General features: G+C 40.5%; 1 protein-coding gene across 12 annotated transcripts in view; it reads left to right on the top strand.

Moving 5' to 3' along the window:
* The window catches only part of TAFA4 (TAFA chemokine like family member 4), a 229,754-nt gene that overhangs the window by 57,667 nt on the left and 158,850 nt on the right, over positions 1 to 13,237 (top strand). Inside the window, exon 1 of one of the 12 annotated variants that reach the window (XM_074032657.1) lies at positions 9,591 to 9,651. The exons of the other annotated variants lie outside the window; for them this stretch is intronic. The gene's annotated coding sequence lies outside the window, so the exon portion shown is untranslated. Of the gene's footprint in view, positions 1 to 9,590; positions 9,652 to 13,237 lie in introns of those variants that run through there. 12 annotated transcript variants of the gene reach the window in all.

The following is a 13,237-nucleotide window of genomic DNA, read 5'->3' as shown; positions in this document are numbered from 1 at the left end:
TTGCTTGAGCCCAGGAATTCGAGAGTGGCCTGGGAAACATGGTGAAACCCTGCCTTACAAAAAATACAAAAATCTTTAGGCATAGTAGCATGTGCCTGTAGTCCCAGCTATTCTGGAAGCTGAGATGGAGGATCACTTGGTCCTGGGAGTTCAAGGCTGCAGTGAGCCATGATCATGCCACTGCACTCCAGCCTGGACAACAGAATTAAGATCCTGTCTCAAAAAAAAAAAAAAAAAAGTGAATAAGTATTAGCTGAAAGGAAATGGTGGTATGGGTAAAAGAGAGGGAGGAGTGAATGCATTGATTGTGGAATACCCACTTTGAGATCTTAGAAGGACAGAGTTGCCAGATGGTTAAGAGGGCAGACTTTGGAACCTGGGTTCAGATTCAAGCTTTGCCACGTGGTAGCTGACCTTGGACACATCATATCACCTCTCTGCCTCCAAATATCCTTCTTTGTAAAGTGAGGATACTGATAGCAGCTGCCTCAAAGTACATTAGAGGGGATTAAATGAGTTAATGCATTGAAAGTTCTTATAGCAGAGTTCTTATATAGGCTCTAGAAATGATGTTAGCTGCTGCTGTTATTAATGATAACTATTGTTAGTATAAGTGCAATGTACAGAGCCCTTCACTGTACCATGCCTCATTTGAACATTGGAGTGACCCAGGTAGTTATTTCCAAATCCATTTTCAGATAAGAGCTTGAGGTTCATAGAAGTCTAATGATTTGCCCACTGAAAGGATGTAAAGAGGAGAAGAACCCAAGCCTTGGAGTGGCAAGATCTGCCCTCATTCCAGTGTGTTCCACTGTGTTTGGTATCAGCCAAATTCAGCTTTTGCAGTTTGTTTCAGATTTTACAAATAGAGAGGGCTTATCCTTCAAGGATCTAGTGCTATTCAATGTAACTTTCTGCAATAGTAGAAATAGATGTTCTAGAACTGTACTGTCCAATATGACAATATTACCCTATGGAGCTATGGAGCACTTGAGATAAGGTTCCTGGAACTGATGAACTTGATTTTAAATTTTACTTAGTTAAATTTAAATTTAAATAGTCACATATGGTTAGTAGCTACTAATTGGGTAGCACAGACAGAGTTTCCCTTGTCTCAGAAGGCTTGGGTGTAAAGCCCCGCGCTACAACTAATTAGCTCTGTAACTTTGGGAAGGTAATTTCTGGGGGCTCATTTCTTCCTATCTGTGAAATGGGATAATTCTATTTAGATCAACACAGAACTCCAGCGAGGCCAAGCAAAGGTGAGAATTTTTTTTTTTTTTTTTTTTTTTGAGTGAAATAGCTATAGGAGTTCTTGAGGAATTCAAGGGAAGGCACAAAGGCAGGCCAAGGAAAGTCTTGGAATTAAAAATAGAATGACCTTCAGGGACCTGGATCATCCTCTTCTAGTCTCATTTCTGCTTTGTGTGCATCTGTGTCACTCCTGTCTCTGTGAAGTCCGGCTTTCTTTGTACCCCCTGCATGGATGAGGGGAAGCTGGCCACCCCATACCTCCTAAATGTATATATTCCTCCCTTGACAGCTAATTCTAGAATGATTAGCTGTTTCTCAATCTCAGTTCTAAGTTGCAGGAAGAGGAAACTTCCCTTGGCTTGGCTTGAATTAGCCTTGGGTGGCTGAACTACATAACAAACCATGCTGCCCTGCCTTTCTTAGAAGGTTTGATAGGGGCTGGGGATGTTCCTTAGTGAAAGCAGTAGTTGTGAATTAGGTCAATGTCTAGGAAAGCATCTTTGGTTAAAAATTTCACTGCAAAGTGGAAACTGTGATTGAAAAACCCAATTTATTAGGTAAAGGAAATGGGATAGCCTGATTAGGTTTTCAAATTCATTCATTGATTCAACAAGTATTTGTTGAGTGCTTTGTACTTGCTCTGTTAAAGGGCTACAGATGAGAAGCAATGCTAAGAGAAGAGGCCTGATCTTTGCCCTCATAGAGCTCCAGTCTGTAGGGAGTTCTCATGTGAGTATAAAAATGCAGTTCTAGAGAGTACCAAGAAGAAAAGATTAAAATTTGGGATTTTAGCTAATGAGTAGAATGCTTCTCTGAGGTGGTAATATTTGCCCTGAGATATGAAGGATGAGTAGGAGTTAACTTAGTGGAGGAGAGAACAATGTGTTTGACTCTGAACAGAAGGACTGCCATGTGCAAAGACGCTGTGGCAGGAAGGCTGGGAAAAGCTGGATAATATTGGAATTATATGGCTTCTGTTCCTTCTGGCCCCAGTTACCAAAGGTACTTTGGAATTAATGGTTTCCAGGCACCTCTATTATTATTATTATTATTATTAAGAGAGAGTCTCGCTCCGTCACCCAGGCTGAAGTGCAGTGGCGCAATCTTGGCTTACTGCAAACTCTGCCTTCCAGGTTCAAGTGATTCTCATGTCTCAGCCTCCCCAGAACCTGGGATTACAGGTGTATACCACCACACCCAGCTAATTTTGTGTGTGTGTGTGTGTGTGTGTGTTTTGTAGAGACGGGCTTTTGCCATGTTGCCCAGGTTGGTCTTGAACTCCTGAGCTCAGGCAATCCACCCACCTCGGCCTCTAAAAGTGCTGGGATTACAGGTGTGAGCTACCATGCCTGGCCTATTATTTTAATTAAAGCTTAAATGTCTTTTAGGTGGTGAAAAGAAATTTGCATTCCAGATATTAATTTTTATATTACACTGCATATTATGGTGGTCTTAGTTTTTATATGCATTTCTTCTTTTGGGGATGAATAGTACATTTAATATCTTGAAGGCATAAACTAGGAAGAGAGGTCATTCTCCCTAATGTCTTGTGTTTTTCTGCTTTAGAAGTCTCCTAAAGTGTGTGGTGCATCTCCTGTGTGTTGGAGTTATGAGATCGCGACCCAATATTTCCTTATAGAGGCATACTTGCTGCCAGGATGTTTCCCTGATGCCCGAACAAAGCCTTGATGAGTGAATTTGTGTTTGAAACTGTGGACTCGACATAGACGTTTCTTAGGCCTCAGGTTCTAGTTGTAATGCATTATAAATGTGAGCTGCTGCTTTTTTAGATCCTGAATAAGAGGAATGGCTTCCTAGGCCTTTATCTGAGTCAATGATGTCAAACCATGGAAGGAGTTTAAGAAGCCTTCTGTGAATGCCAAAAACTTTTTTTTGAAATGAAGAAAAAAAAAAAAAAATCCAGGGTATATTTTTGTCTGTGGAAAACCACTGTTGGTTATACCAGTGTGCCTGAATTTTATGCTTAATTTTCATATTATATTTTATTTAGCTGGCTATTCTAAAATAATACTTCTACATGGAATATTAAAAATTATTAATCAGGCAGTTCTTTTTTCTACTAAGGCTTTAAGATTTGGTGTGTATTTTACACTTAGCCTCTCAGTTTGGATGCTAAATTTTCATTGGAAATATTTTAAAGGTGTTTCATTTATTTCCTAAAGTTTACACATGGAAAAGTAGATATGTGGCTGAAATTTATGTGATCTATTTCTTACACAACTATGGCTAGTGTTGGGAAGACTCCGTCTTTAGCAACTGCATCCTCGACCCGAGAAATATTCTGAGTTGGGCTTTCTGTAGTGTCCAGACTTCAGTCTTCAGAAGGTCTTGGCTGACCACTTACTACCTACTTCAATTCCTCCTCTTGTTTTCTCAAGCTTTTTGCTGGTCGACACTACCTTTTCTTCCCAGGTAGTGGAATCTCCCAGTCCAGTTTGGAATCCTGAGTTTACCACCTATATTGTATACTTGGGTAAGTAAGTGGACTTACTTATTTTCTCCCCTGTTAAACAGAGATGTAAACAAAACAAAACGGACTTCCTTAGAGGGTTATTCTAAGGATTCAACAAGATGAGATATAAAGTGCTTGATTGGTCCAGTATTTGACCCAGAGTACATATCTGCTAAATTATTTTTTATTTTTTTGAGATGGAGTCTCATTCTGTCACCCAGGTTTGAGTGCAGTGGCGCGATCTCGGCTTGCTGCAACCTCCGCCTCCCAGGTTCAAGCCATTCTCCTGTCTCGGCTTCCCTAGTAGCTGGGACTATAGGCGCATACCACTATGCCTGGCTCATTTTGTATTTTTAGTAGAGATGGGTTTTCACTATGTTGGCCAGGCTGGTCTCCTGACCTCAGGTGATCCGCCCACCTTGGCCTCCCAAAGTGCTGGGATTATAGGCACGAGCCACAGGGCCTGGCCCACATATGCTAAATCATTATCATAACAGATTCTTTGATTCTCTTCCCTTGACTTAAACACGAGGGCAAAACAGTCAGATATGCCTTTCAATATTTTCTAGGGTCTGTGAACACTTTTCCGGATTCTTGGATCACACATAACATGTAGATTTTAATTTCAGATGAAGCGACTGGTTCTGAATCACTGCTGGTCGAGACTGACCTTTGCTCAAGCTGTAAAATGGGTTTCCTTGGGGTCCCTTCCCATCTCACCCCCTTTTCACCTTGTCCTTCTCCAGCTTTCCTGACTGCACTCACTTCCCTGTGCCACATGTCCTGGACCTTTTTCCTACCATTCCCATTTACCTTAAACCAAACCTGACCAGTCCTTTGTCCCATTCCCTCACAACCTTGCTATCCACCAGGAAATCGGTCAATGAATCCTGGTGTGATCGTGTGATCTGTTGCCTGGGACTTCCTTTGATGTACAGTCTGGGTAACAGTTTTCATTTGGAAAGAATGCTTTCACCTGAGGTAACCATGTCAAGGGGGAAATTTTGAGTTTTGTTCTGGCAAGTAGGATGGGTAGAGAAAAGGAGAGTCAATGAAGAGACTCTTAGGACAATCTGAACTTTGGACTTGTTATAGTATATGATGTCTTGTTGATATATTCATTTTTGTATGTCTTCATCAAAACAGATTTGAGAGCGCCTTTAAGAATAACATTGAAATGAGAGATAAAGGGAAAAATAAGTTTTTGTTTTGTGAGATGGAGTTTTGCTCTTGTTGCCCAGAATGGAGTGCAATGGCATGATCTCAGCTCACTGCAACCTCTGCCTCCTGGGTTCAAGCAATTCTTCTGCCTCAGCCTCCCAGGTAGCTGGGATTACAGGCATGTACCACCATGCCTGGCCGATTTTTGTATTTTTAGTAGAGACAGGGTTTCACCATGTTGGTCAGGCTGGTCTCGAACTCCTGACCTCAGGTGATCTGCCCTCCTCGGCTTCCCAAAGTGCTGGGATTACAGGCATGAGCCACCGAGCCTGGCCAAAAATAAGGATATGCATAATTAAGCATAAGATTAGCATATAAAAGGCATGGTGAAAGGTCCTGTTCACTTGCTGAAGATGAACTATAAATTTGGCTCTCAGCTTCCTAGTAGCCAAAGTGAAGAGTAAAAAACTAGATTAGGCCAGGTGTGGTGGCTCATGCCTGTAATCCCAGCACTTTGGGAGGCCAAGGCGGGAGGATCACTTGAGGTCATGAGTTTGAGACCAGCCTGGCTAACATGACAAAACCCCGTCTCTACTAAAGTACAAAAATTAGCCAGGCATGGTGGCGTGTGCCTTTAGTCCCAGCTACCCGGGAGGCTGAGGCAGGAGAATCACTTAAAACTGGGAGGCGGAGGTTGCAGTGAGCTGAGATCATGCCACTGCACTCCAGCCTGGGTGACAGACTGAGACTTTGTCTTAATCAAAACAAATCAAAACAAAAACAACAGATTGTATGAAATACAGTGTCCATAAGATAAAAACTAGTATTATTGAAACTTGGACCTTACAGGTAGTTCGGTAGTTTGCTCCCATGTGGAGTGTCTGAGATACCCAGCGGGGATGTGAGAGGACCCCATTTAGAGGCCTGGGCTTCACTGGTACCCTACTCTCCAGATAGCTGGCCAAATTCATTCCCTTGTACTTCTCGTCAAAACCTTAGTCTGCGAACAAGCAGTCAATAGGTGTTTGCCACTTTTTCTTCTCTTCAGGCCATCTGTGTCAGTATTTGTTGTATTTACCCACGAGACAGACACCAGCTCTAGAGAGAGGTAAAAAACCAATGGCATATGGCAAGCCTGATAATAACGTTTTGCTCACTGACTCACTTAAGCACTCATTCATTCACAGATTTATCGAGAACCTGTTGTGTGCTTGGTGCTATGTTTGGCCTTGGATGATCAGTTTTTCTTGGGCTCTGTTGTCACCATCCTGCTGCAAGCCATCACCATCTCTTGCTTGGATGGCTACAGTAGACTCCTTGTTTCTGATCCTGTCCCCACATCAGGACATTCTCTACCCAGCAGCCGGACGGCTCTTGTGAAAACCTAAACCATCTCCTGTTTCTCTCCTGCTTAAAACTCTCATACCACATTTGGAATAAAATTCTAATGGTACACTGTAGCCTACAAGCTTCTCTGCCTGATCTGTCCCCAGATACCTCTCTGTCACCTGCTACCTAACATTACCTCCTACCTCTCTTTGCCTTGCTTACTCCCCTCTGGCCGCCCTAACTACCTCTCCGCTCCTGAACACACCAAGCTTATTTTAGCTTCAGGTCCTTTGTGCTGTCTCTTTACCTGGAATATGCTTCCCTTGGAAGGTCACATTATGTAATTCACCATGATGTCACAGTCACCTTCTCAGTGAGGCCAGGCCATCCCTGAACACCCAGTCCAAGTAGCTAACCTCTTTTCCTCCGAGCTCAGCTAGTCTCCATCACATTGTTCACTTTTGTTTTCTCTATAATGCTTCTCTCAGCCCACAGTTACCTTATTTATGCTTGTTTACCTGTTTGTCCCCCCACACTATAATGCAAGCTCCAGGACACTGGGGACCTTGTCTACCCTCAGTGTCCGGTACCCAGCACAGGCTCTGGCACAGAGAGTTGATAAAAAAAAAAAAAAAAAAAAAATTCTTGTTGAATGAATCATGCAGAGGTGACCCATTGAATGCAGAAATAGAGCATGGAGGCTGTGCTGGCTCTTCTAACTTCCCTGTGAATAGCTAATTCCCCTCCCCACTGTAGCTCCTCTCCTCTTTTCTCTACATGAGTAGAGCCTTTAGTGGCTCTTCCCCTCCCCCCACCTAATCTAATCAAAACAAAACAAAACAAGCCCACACACATATATAGACCTTTTACATCAAAAAGAACAACAAACAAAACCAAAAACAGTTGGGCACGGTGGCTCACACTTGTAATCCCATGAGCATTTTGGGAGGCCGAGGTGGGTGGATCACTTGAGGTCAGGAGTTTGCAACCAGCCTGGCCAACATGGTGAAACCTCATCTCTACTAAAAATACAAAAATTAAGGCTGGGCGTGGTGGCTCACACCTGTAATCCCAGCACTTTTGGAGGCCGAGGCCGGCAGATCACCTGAGGTCAGGAGTTTGAGACCAGCCTGGCCAACATGGTGAAACCCTGTCTCTACTAAAAATACAAAAATTAGCTGGGCGTGGTGGGGTGTGCCTGTAATCCCAGCTACTTGGGAGGCTGAGGCAGGAGAATTGCTTGAACCTGGGAGGCGGAGGTTGCAGTGAGCTGAGATTGTGCCACTGCACTCTAGCCTGGGCAATAGGGTGAGACTCCATCTCAAAGACAAAAACAAAACAAAAACCCCACAAAAATTAGCCCAGCATGGTGGTGTGCACCTGTAATCCCAGCTACTTGGGAGGATGAGGCAGGAGAATTGCTTGAACCTGGGAGGTGGATGTTGCAGTGAGCAGAGACCATACCATTGCACTCCAGCCTGGGCAAACAAGAGTGAAACTCTGTCTCAAAAAAACAAACAAAAAACCAAAAAAACCCAAAAACACCCTCAAACTTCTCTTTACTCCTTTCCATCTTTTCTTTTACTGTTCTGTGCTGTTGCCTTTTCCAGGAAGGTTTCCTGGATTACAGCAGTCCCCAGTGATCTTACCCTTTTCCACATGGTTCAAGTCTTTGTTTTCATTATGCTAAAACACACTGCAAAATATTGAATGGCCTAGTCTGTTGGCTGCTCCTTGTGTGTTTTGTCCTTTCCAGTTAGCTTTGTCTTGAATTGACAAGAATCAGTCTTCTTAATTTCCCCCAGCATGTCCCAGTATAATGCCAGTGCTGAGTCTGCTTTCAGTACACACAGGCTGGGTGTTTGAACATCTTAAAATAGCTTAGGACCTTTGATAGTTCGTAGCATAGACTTGTGTTATAGAAGTAACAGGGCCAGGCGTGGTGGCTCACGCCAGTATTTTGGGAGGCCGAGGCAGGAGGATCGCTTGAGCCCAGGAGTTTGAGACCAGCCTGGGCAACATGGCAAAACCCCGTCTCTACTAAAAATACAAAAAATGAACCAGGCATGGGGATGTGCGCCTATCATCCCAGCTACCCGGGAAGCTGAGGTGGGATGATCACATGAGTCCTGGAGATGAGGGACGCAGTGACCTCTGATTGTACCACTGTACTCCAGCCTGGGTGACAGAGTGAGACTCTTTCTCAAAAAAAAAAAAAAAAAAAGTAACAGGAAGAACCAACAAATACTGAATCCCACTAAGCCTGCATTTATTATGTGCAGTATTCCGTAGAAGTAATTACCATTTCATTTAGAAGCTGTTAGTATATTTTGATTTAACTTTTTCTTTTGGTAATACTATTTAGTGTGATAGTGTTATTTAAATTATATCTTATGTTTAAGGATAGTTTGCATTCTATTTATAAATATGGCTTTATTAAAAATTTAAAGGTGTAATTATAATAAAAACATTCATATTGTAAACCAGTTAACATGTTAACATGGTCAAAATATTTCCTTGTTTTGCCCACAGGAGGGCACCATTGTCAAACAAAAGATGATTTTAAGGTTGAAATGTAATACAGGTTTAGATTAAGCTTTTAAGAAGCCTTTATCCCACTAATAGATTAGAATGGCCAATATTGTCTGCGATGGGCTTTGTCTTGCCATGTAATCCACTCATGGCTGAATTTACTGTGTATATAGATTCGTGAGCTGTTTTTTAACAGTAGCTAAATCACACTGTACTTTTCCTAAAATGGTCTGCGAGTTATTGTTACAGCTGGAAGATACCTTGGAGGTCATCCAGTTAAACTATATTTGTTTACAGATGAGGAATTTGGGAAGCATAGAGGTTAAATGTCCATTCATTTGGGAGTGAAACGGGGGGCTTACATTTATTCATTTATTAACAAACATATTTAATTTCCACGGTATGCAAGGTATTATACTAGCAGTTGGGGTAGAAGAGAAATAAGACATTATCCTCCCCTCAAGAACTTTATGTTCTGGTTATAAGTAAACAGACTCCCACCTGCCCACAGTAATGATGATAGTATTAGAAGACCCATTAGTTAATGTTTACAAATTTTTTTTATGTAGAAGTTAGATCCTATCATGTAAAAACTTTTCAGATAAAATTCAACTACTTGGCAACTTGTAGATAGTCTCCAAAATTTGTGTTGGCTATTGATTATGTTAAATAAAATCCTTAGACATTCTGTTTTGAATATTTGAAAAATGAGAAATGAGAGGAAAATTTCCAATTAAAAACTGGTTTAATTAAAAGAAATAAACCCTCTGCAGTAAGGATAATTGGGCCTTGAGAGATTTATGGCTAAACTGTCATTACCGTTTACATTTGTTCAGCCCCAGACCTGGGCAATTTCATTTGGACAACGAGCTGTGGAGCCATGCTGGGTAGTGCTGATTTTGGTGAGCGCATTTTATTTTATGTAACTTGCCAGCTAAGTTTTCAGTTTTATGTATACCGGATCTCAATTATCCAGTATTACTTAGCAGTGATTGCTTTTGTACTTTTTACTTCACGATCACTTGAAGACTAGAGTTTTTCTTCATTAACGAAATGCTTGGTTTGACCGTATATCCATTAGGAAGGAATGTATCAGTGCACTCGCCTGACGATGCTGTGATTTTAAGGAATTTCTCAGTTCTTAAAATGACAGAGTGTAAACCTTAGATAAACATAACATGTCTATTTATTTAAATCATCTGTGACTAGAAGAGCCCTTTTTAAAAATGGGAGAAGAATCTTATTTCTGTGTACATATTTATGGGCACATGTTCAGTTTTGTTACATGTGTAGATTGTGTAGTGGTCAAGGCAGGGCTTTTAGAGTATCCGTCACCTGATGAATGTACATTGTACCCATTAACTGATTTCTCATCATCCACCCCCCTCCAACCTTCTCACTCTTCTAAAACAACTCTCTACCACCTAATTTAGATGAGATGGTATTGGTAACACTTGAAATTAAAATGCCATTTATAAAATTCTTTAGTATTTAATAGACAGTTATTGTCTTTAATGGCTCATTTACAACATGCTTTAGCATGTTGTAAAATGGTTCAGTAGTAAATTCTTCACTGATGATTTTTAAGCAAGCAATAAAAAGCAATTTATGTCAGGTGTATACCACATATTGGTGGAAAAACATGTCTGCTTTAACATATGACAATGAATATTCTCTAAATTACAAAAGTAATTCCGCATATGTGATAATTATAAATGATAGCTCAGCGGAAGTTCTGCCATGTATCAGTGCTTGAAATATATTCACATAAACGTTGGTAACCTATTAAGTACACTTACTTTCATCAGCACACTCTTTAATATAAGAAGATCATTAATACCTGCCTTATTTCAGGATATATTTGTCAAGAGAGAAGTTACATTTCATTGTGCATGCTTTGGTGGAAAAGCTGTTTGCAGATTTCTAAAGACAATTCAATGTGATTGTGTTATTTAAGCAACTGGAAATGGAAACATCTTTCCTCATTTCTGTCTGGAGAAATGATGAATGGTTTTATGTAGGCAAGTTCTGCTTTGACATTTCTATTGATTATGAGAATGGAAAGACATCACTTAGTGGGATAGTCTCCCCCCATCCCTACCCTTCCACTCATAAAACCCTCTAGTTACTCCCCAAACCCAGATGGCTGATTTCTGAAACATTTCCCACTGCCATCATCTGTCTGGGTGGAAATTAGTGTGGAAAAATGATTTACCACAATGTCTAAACTCTTTAGGGTGTCACCTCTTACATCCTTAGCTGAAAAAATTATTCCTACTAGTGTCCCAATACCCAAGGGGCTGAGTACAGAAGGCACCAGGCTATCCTGGTAGATCTCAGCCCGGGAGGTCAGAGATGAACTGATGGTGAGTCTGGAAATAGCTAATTATCCAAACCTCCTCACTCTGGAGGTGATGCAAGATGCGCTTGGAGACTTCCCTGGTGAATGGGCAGGTGGGAAAGGGCAGTGTGGTTTAGTAGCACTTGGGCTGTTTTTGTTATTAAGCAGATTCTGTTTTGCTGTGTATTGTTGCAAAAATGCTTTTGAATTTGAACGTGTTAGGAGATGAGTTTGAGTGGATGCACAGACAAAAATCTGTTTGTAATGTTTTGGTGCTGAATTCCTTCATAGAAATCAACTGAAGTAATTTAGCCTTTGTGTATGATGTTCTGGCTCTAGTATATCTTCACTGAAACGTTTTAGAGAATTCTATTCAGAAGTGCAGCTGTTTTCCATCTGCTTAAAAAAATGGCGGCGAAGGCACTCAAGCTGTATGTAATTCTTGCATACTTGGTCTTAATTTGGGAAATGACATTAGTTAACCTTTAATAAATCAGTAGCATATCGGAAGCCTGTGCCACTGTTTTTCACTAGCTTTTCAGAGATGAGGCAATATTTATTTAGTCATTAATGTAAACCATCATAGGCACAATCCCAGCGTCTGCTAACAAATTCAGTCTAATTGTCTACACAAATTCAGCCACAGACAGAATTTTTAATGTCAGATTGATGACCAATGTCTTCAAGTCCTGAAGAAAGACAGATTTATTTCCCTCCTGTTTACTAAAGCATGAAAAGGGACTGATATTTTTTAGAAATGCTTTTACTAGAACTGAAACTGTAGATACCTTGGTACCAGACAGCATAAATTAGAATCTTGGCTCAGCCACTTACTAGCTAAGTGAGCTTGGACAAGCCGCTTCTACCTATGCCATATCGTAATGTAAATAAATCCTTCTTTGAAAGTGAGTTTGTATTTTAAAATGACTAACAAGTGCATGGTTCCTGGCAGGTGCTATGTAAGTGTTCTTAAAGTAAAAACAAATAAACCTTCTCTGGAGGCTTGGGTGAATGCTCAGAGAGTTGAATCAACCAGAACATTCAAACTTTCACTCTCCTCATTGTTTAGAATTGGCAATAAGCTCTCAATCATTTTAGTATATTTTGTAAACTGAAGCCTTTTAAGTATGTATTTAATGTCTTAATTTGGTATCATTTCCAATTTAATGAAAAGTTCATAGAAGAGTACAAAGAATTCCCATATACCTTGTACCCTGATTCACCTAGCTGCTTACCTTTAGCTTATTTGTTTTTGCATCCATTCATTCCCTCTCTCTTCTTCATTCCCTCTATCCTGCTCTTCTCTCTCTCTTTCCTCTTGCCTTCTTCCCTCCCATGTTTTCTTAAAGTCATTGGAAAATAAATGGGAGGCATTTTCCTCTTTATTCTTAAATATTTCAAGGTGTATTTAATAACAAGGGCATTTTCTTTCTTAACTACAGTATGAGGATTAAAATCAGGAAATTTAATGTTGATAGAACACAGTAATGCAATCTACAGGCTATATTCAGATACTGTTGATTTTCTCAATAATGTCCTTTATGGCTACGTATATGTGTCCTTGTTTTTGTGTGGGCATACAGTTCATTCTGAGAGTGGCTATTTTTTCCTGGTCCAAGATCCAATGTAAGATTACAGTTGCATTTGGTTGCCATGTTTCTTGCCTTTATTTGAGACAATGTTCATGTTTATTTAATTTTTTTTTTTTTTGGTCTTTCATGACCTTGATACTATTTAAGAAAGCAGAGAAATTATGTTGCAGGAGGTTTCTCAAATTTGAGTTCATCTGATTTTCCTCATGGTTAGATCCAGGTTTAAGGTCAGTGTGTCTTTCAGTTTTAAGAGGAACTGGTATTTCATCATTTCAGAGTTTTAGAGTGAAAAGATGGGGGAAATGTAATGCTCTGCAGATTCTCAAGTGGAGTGAGGTGGGTATAGTAAACAGGAGAGGTATTCTGAAGGTGCTCATCTACAAGTGAATGACTGTATTCTAAAAGAATAGTTCTCCGAGAGAATTCACCCCACCAATAATAGAGGCAAGTAGATCAAGAGAAGAGGAAGACACAGCCTCTCTATTTTCCTTGATAAGAAATCAAGTGTAGGTAGAATTCTTTCTTGTGTAACATGGAAATAAATTAAACATCTGA

This window comes from Macaca fascicularis, chromosome 2 (assembly GCF_037993035.2).
Source record: "Macaca fascicularis isolate 582-1 chromosome 2, T2T-MFA8v1.1".
NCBI lineage: Eukaryota > Metazoa > Chordata > Mammalia > Primates > Cercopithecidae > Macaca > Macaca fascicularis.
This window is presented reverse-complemented; position numbering and strand designations above follow the sequence as displayed.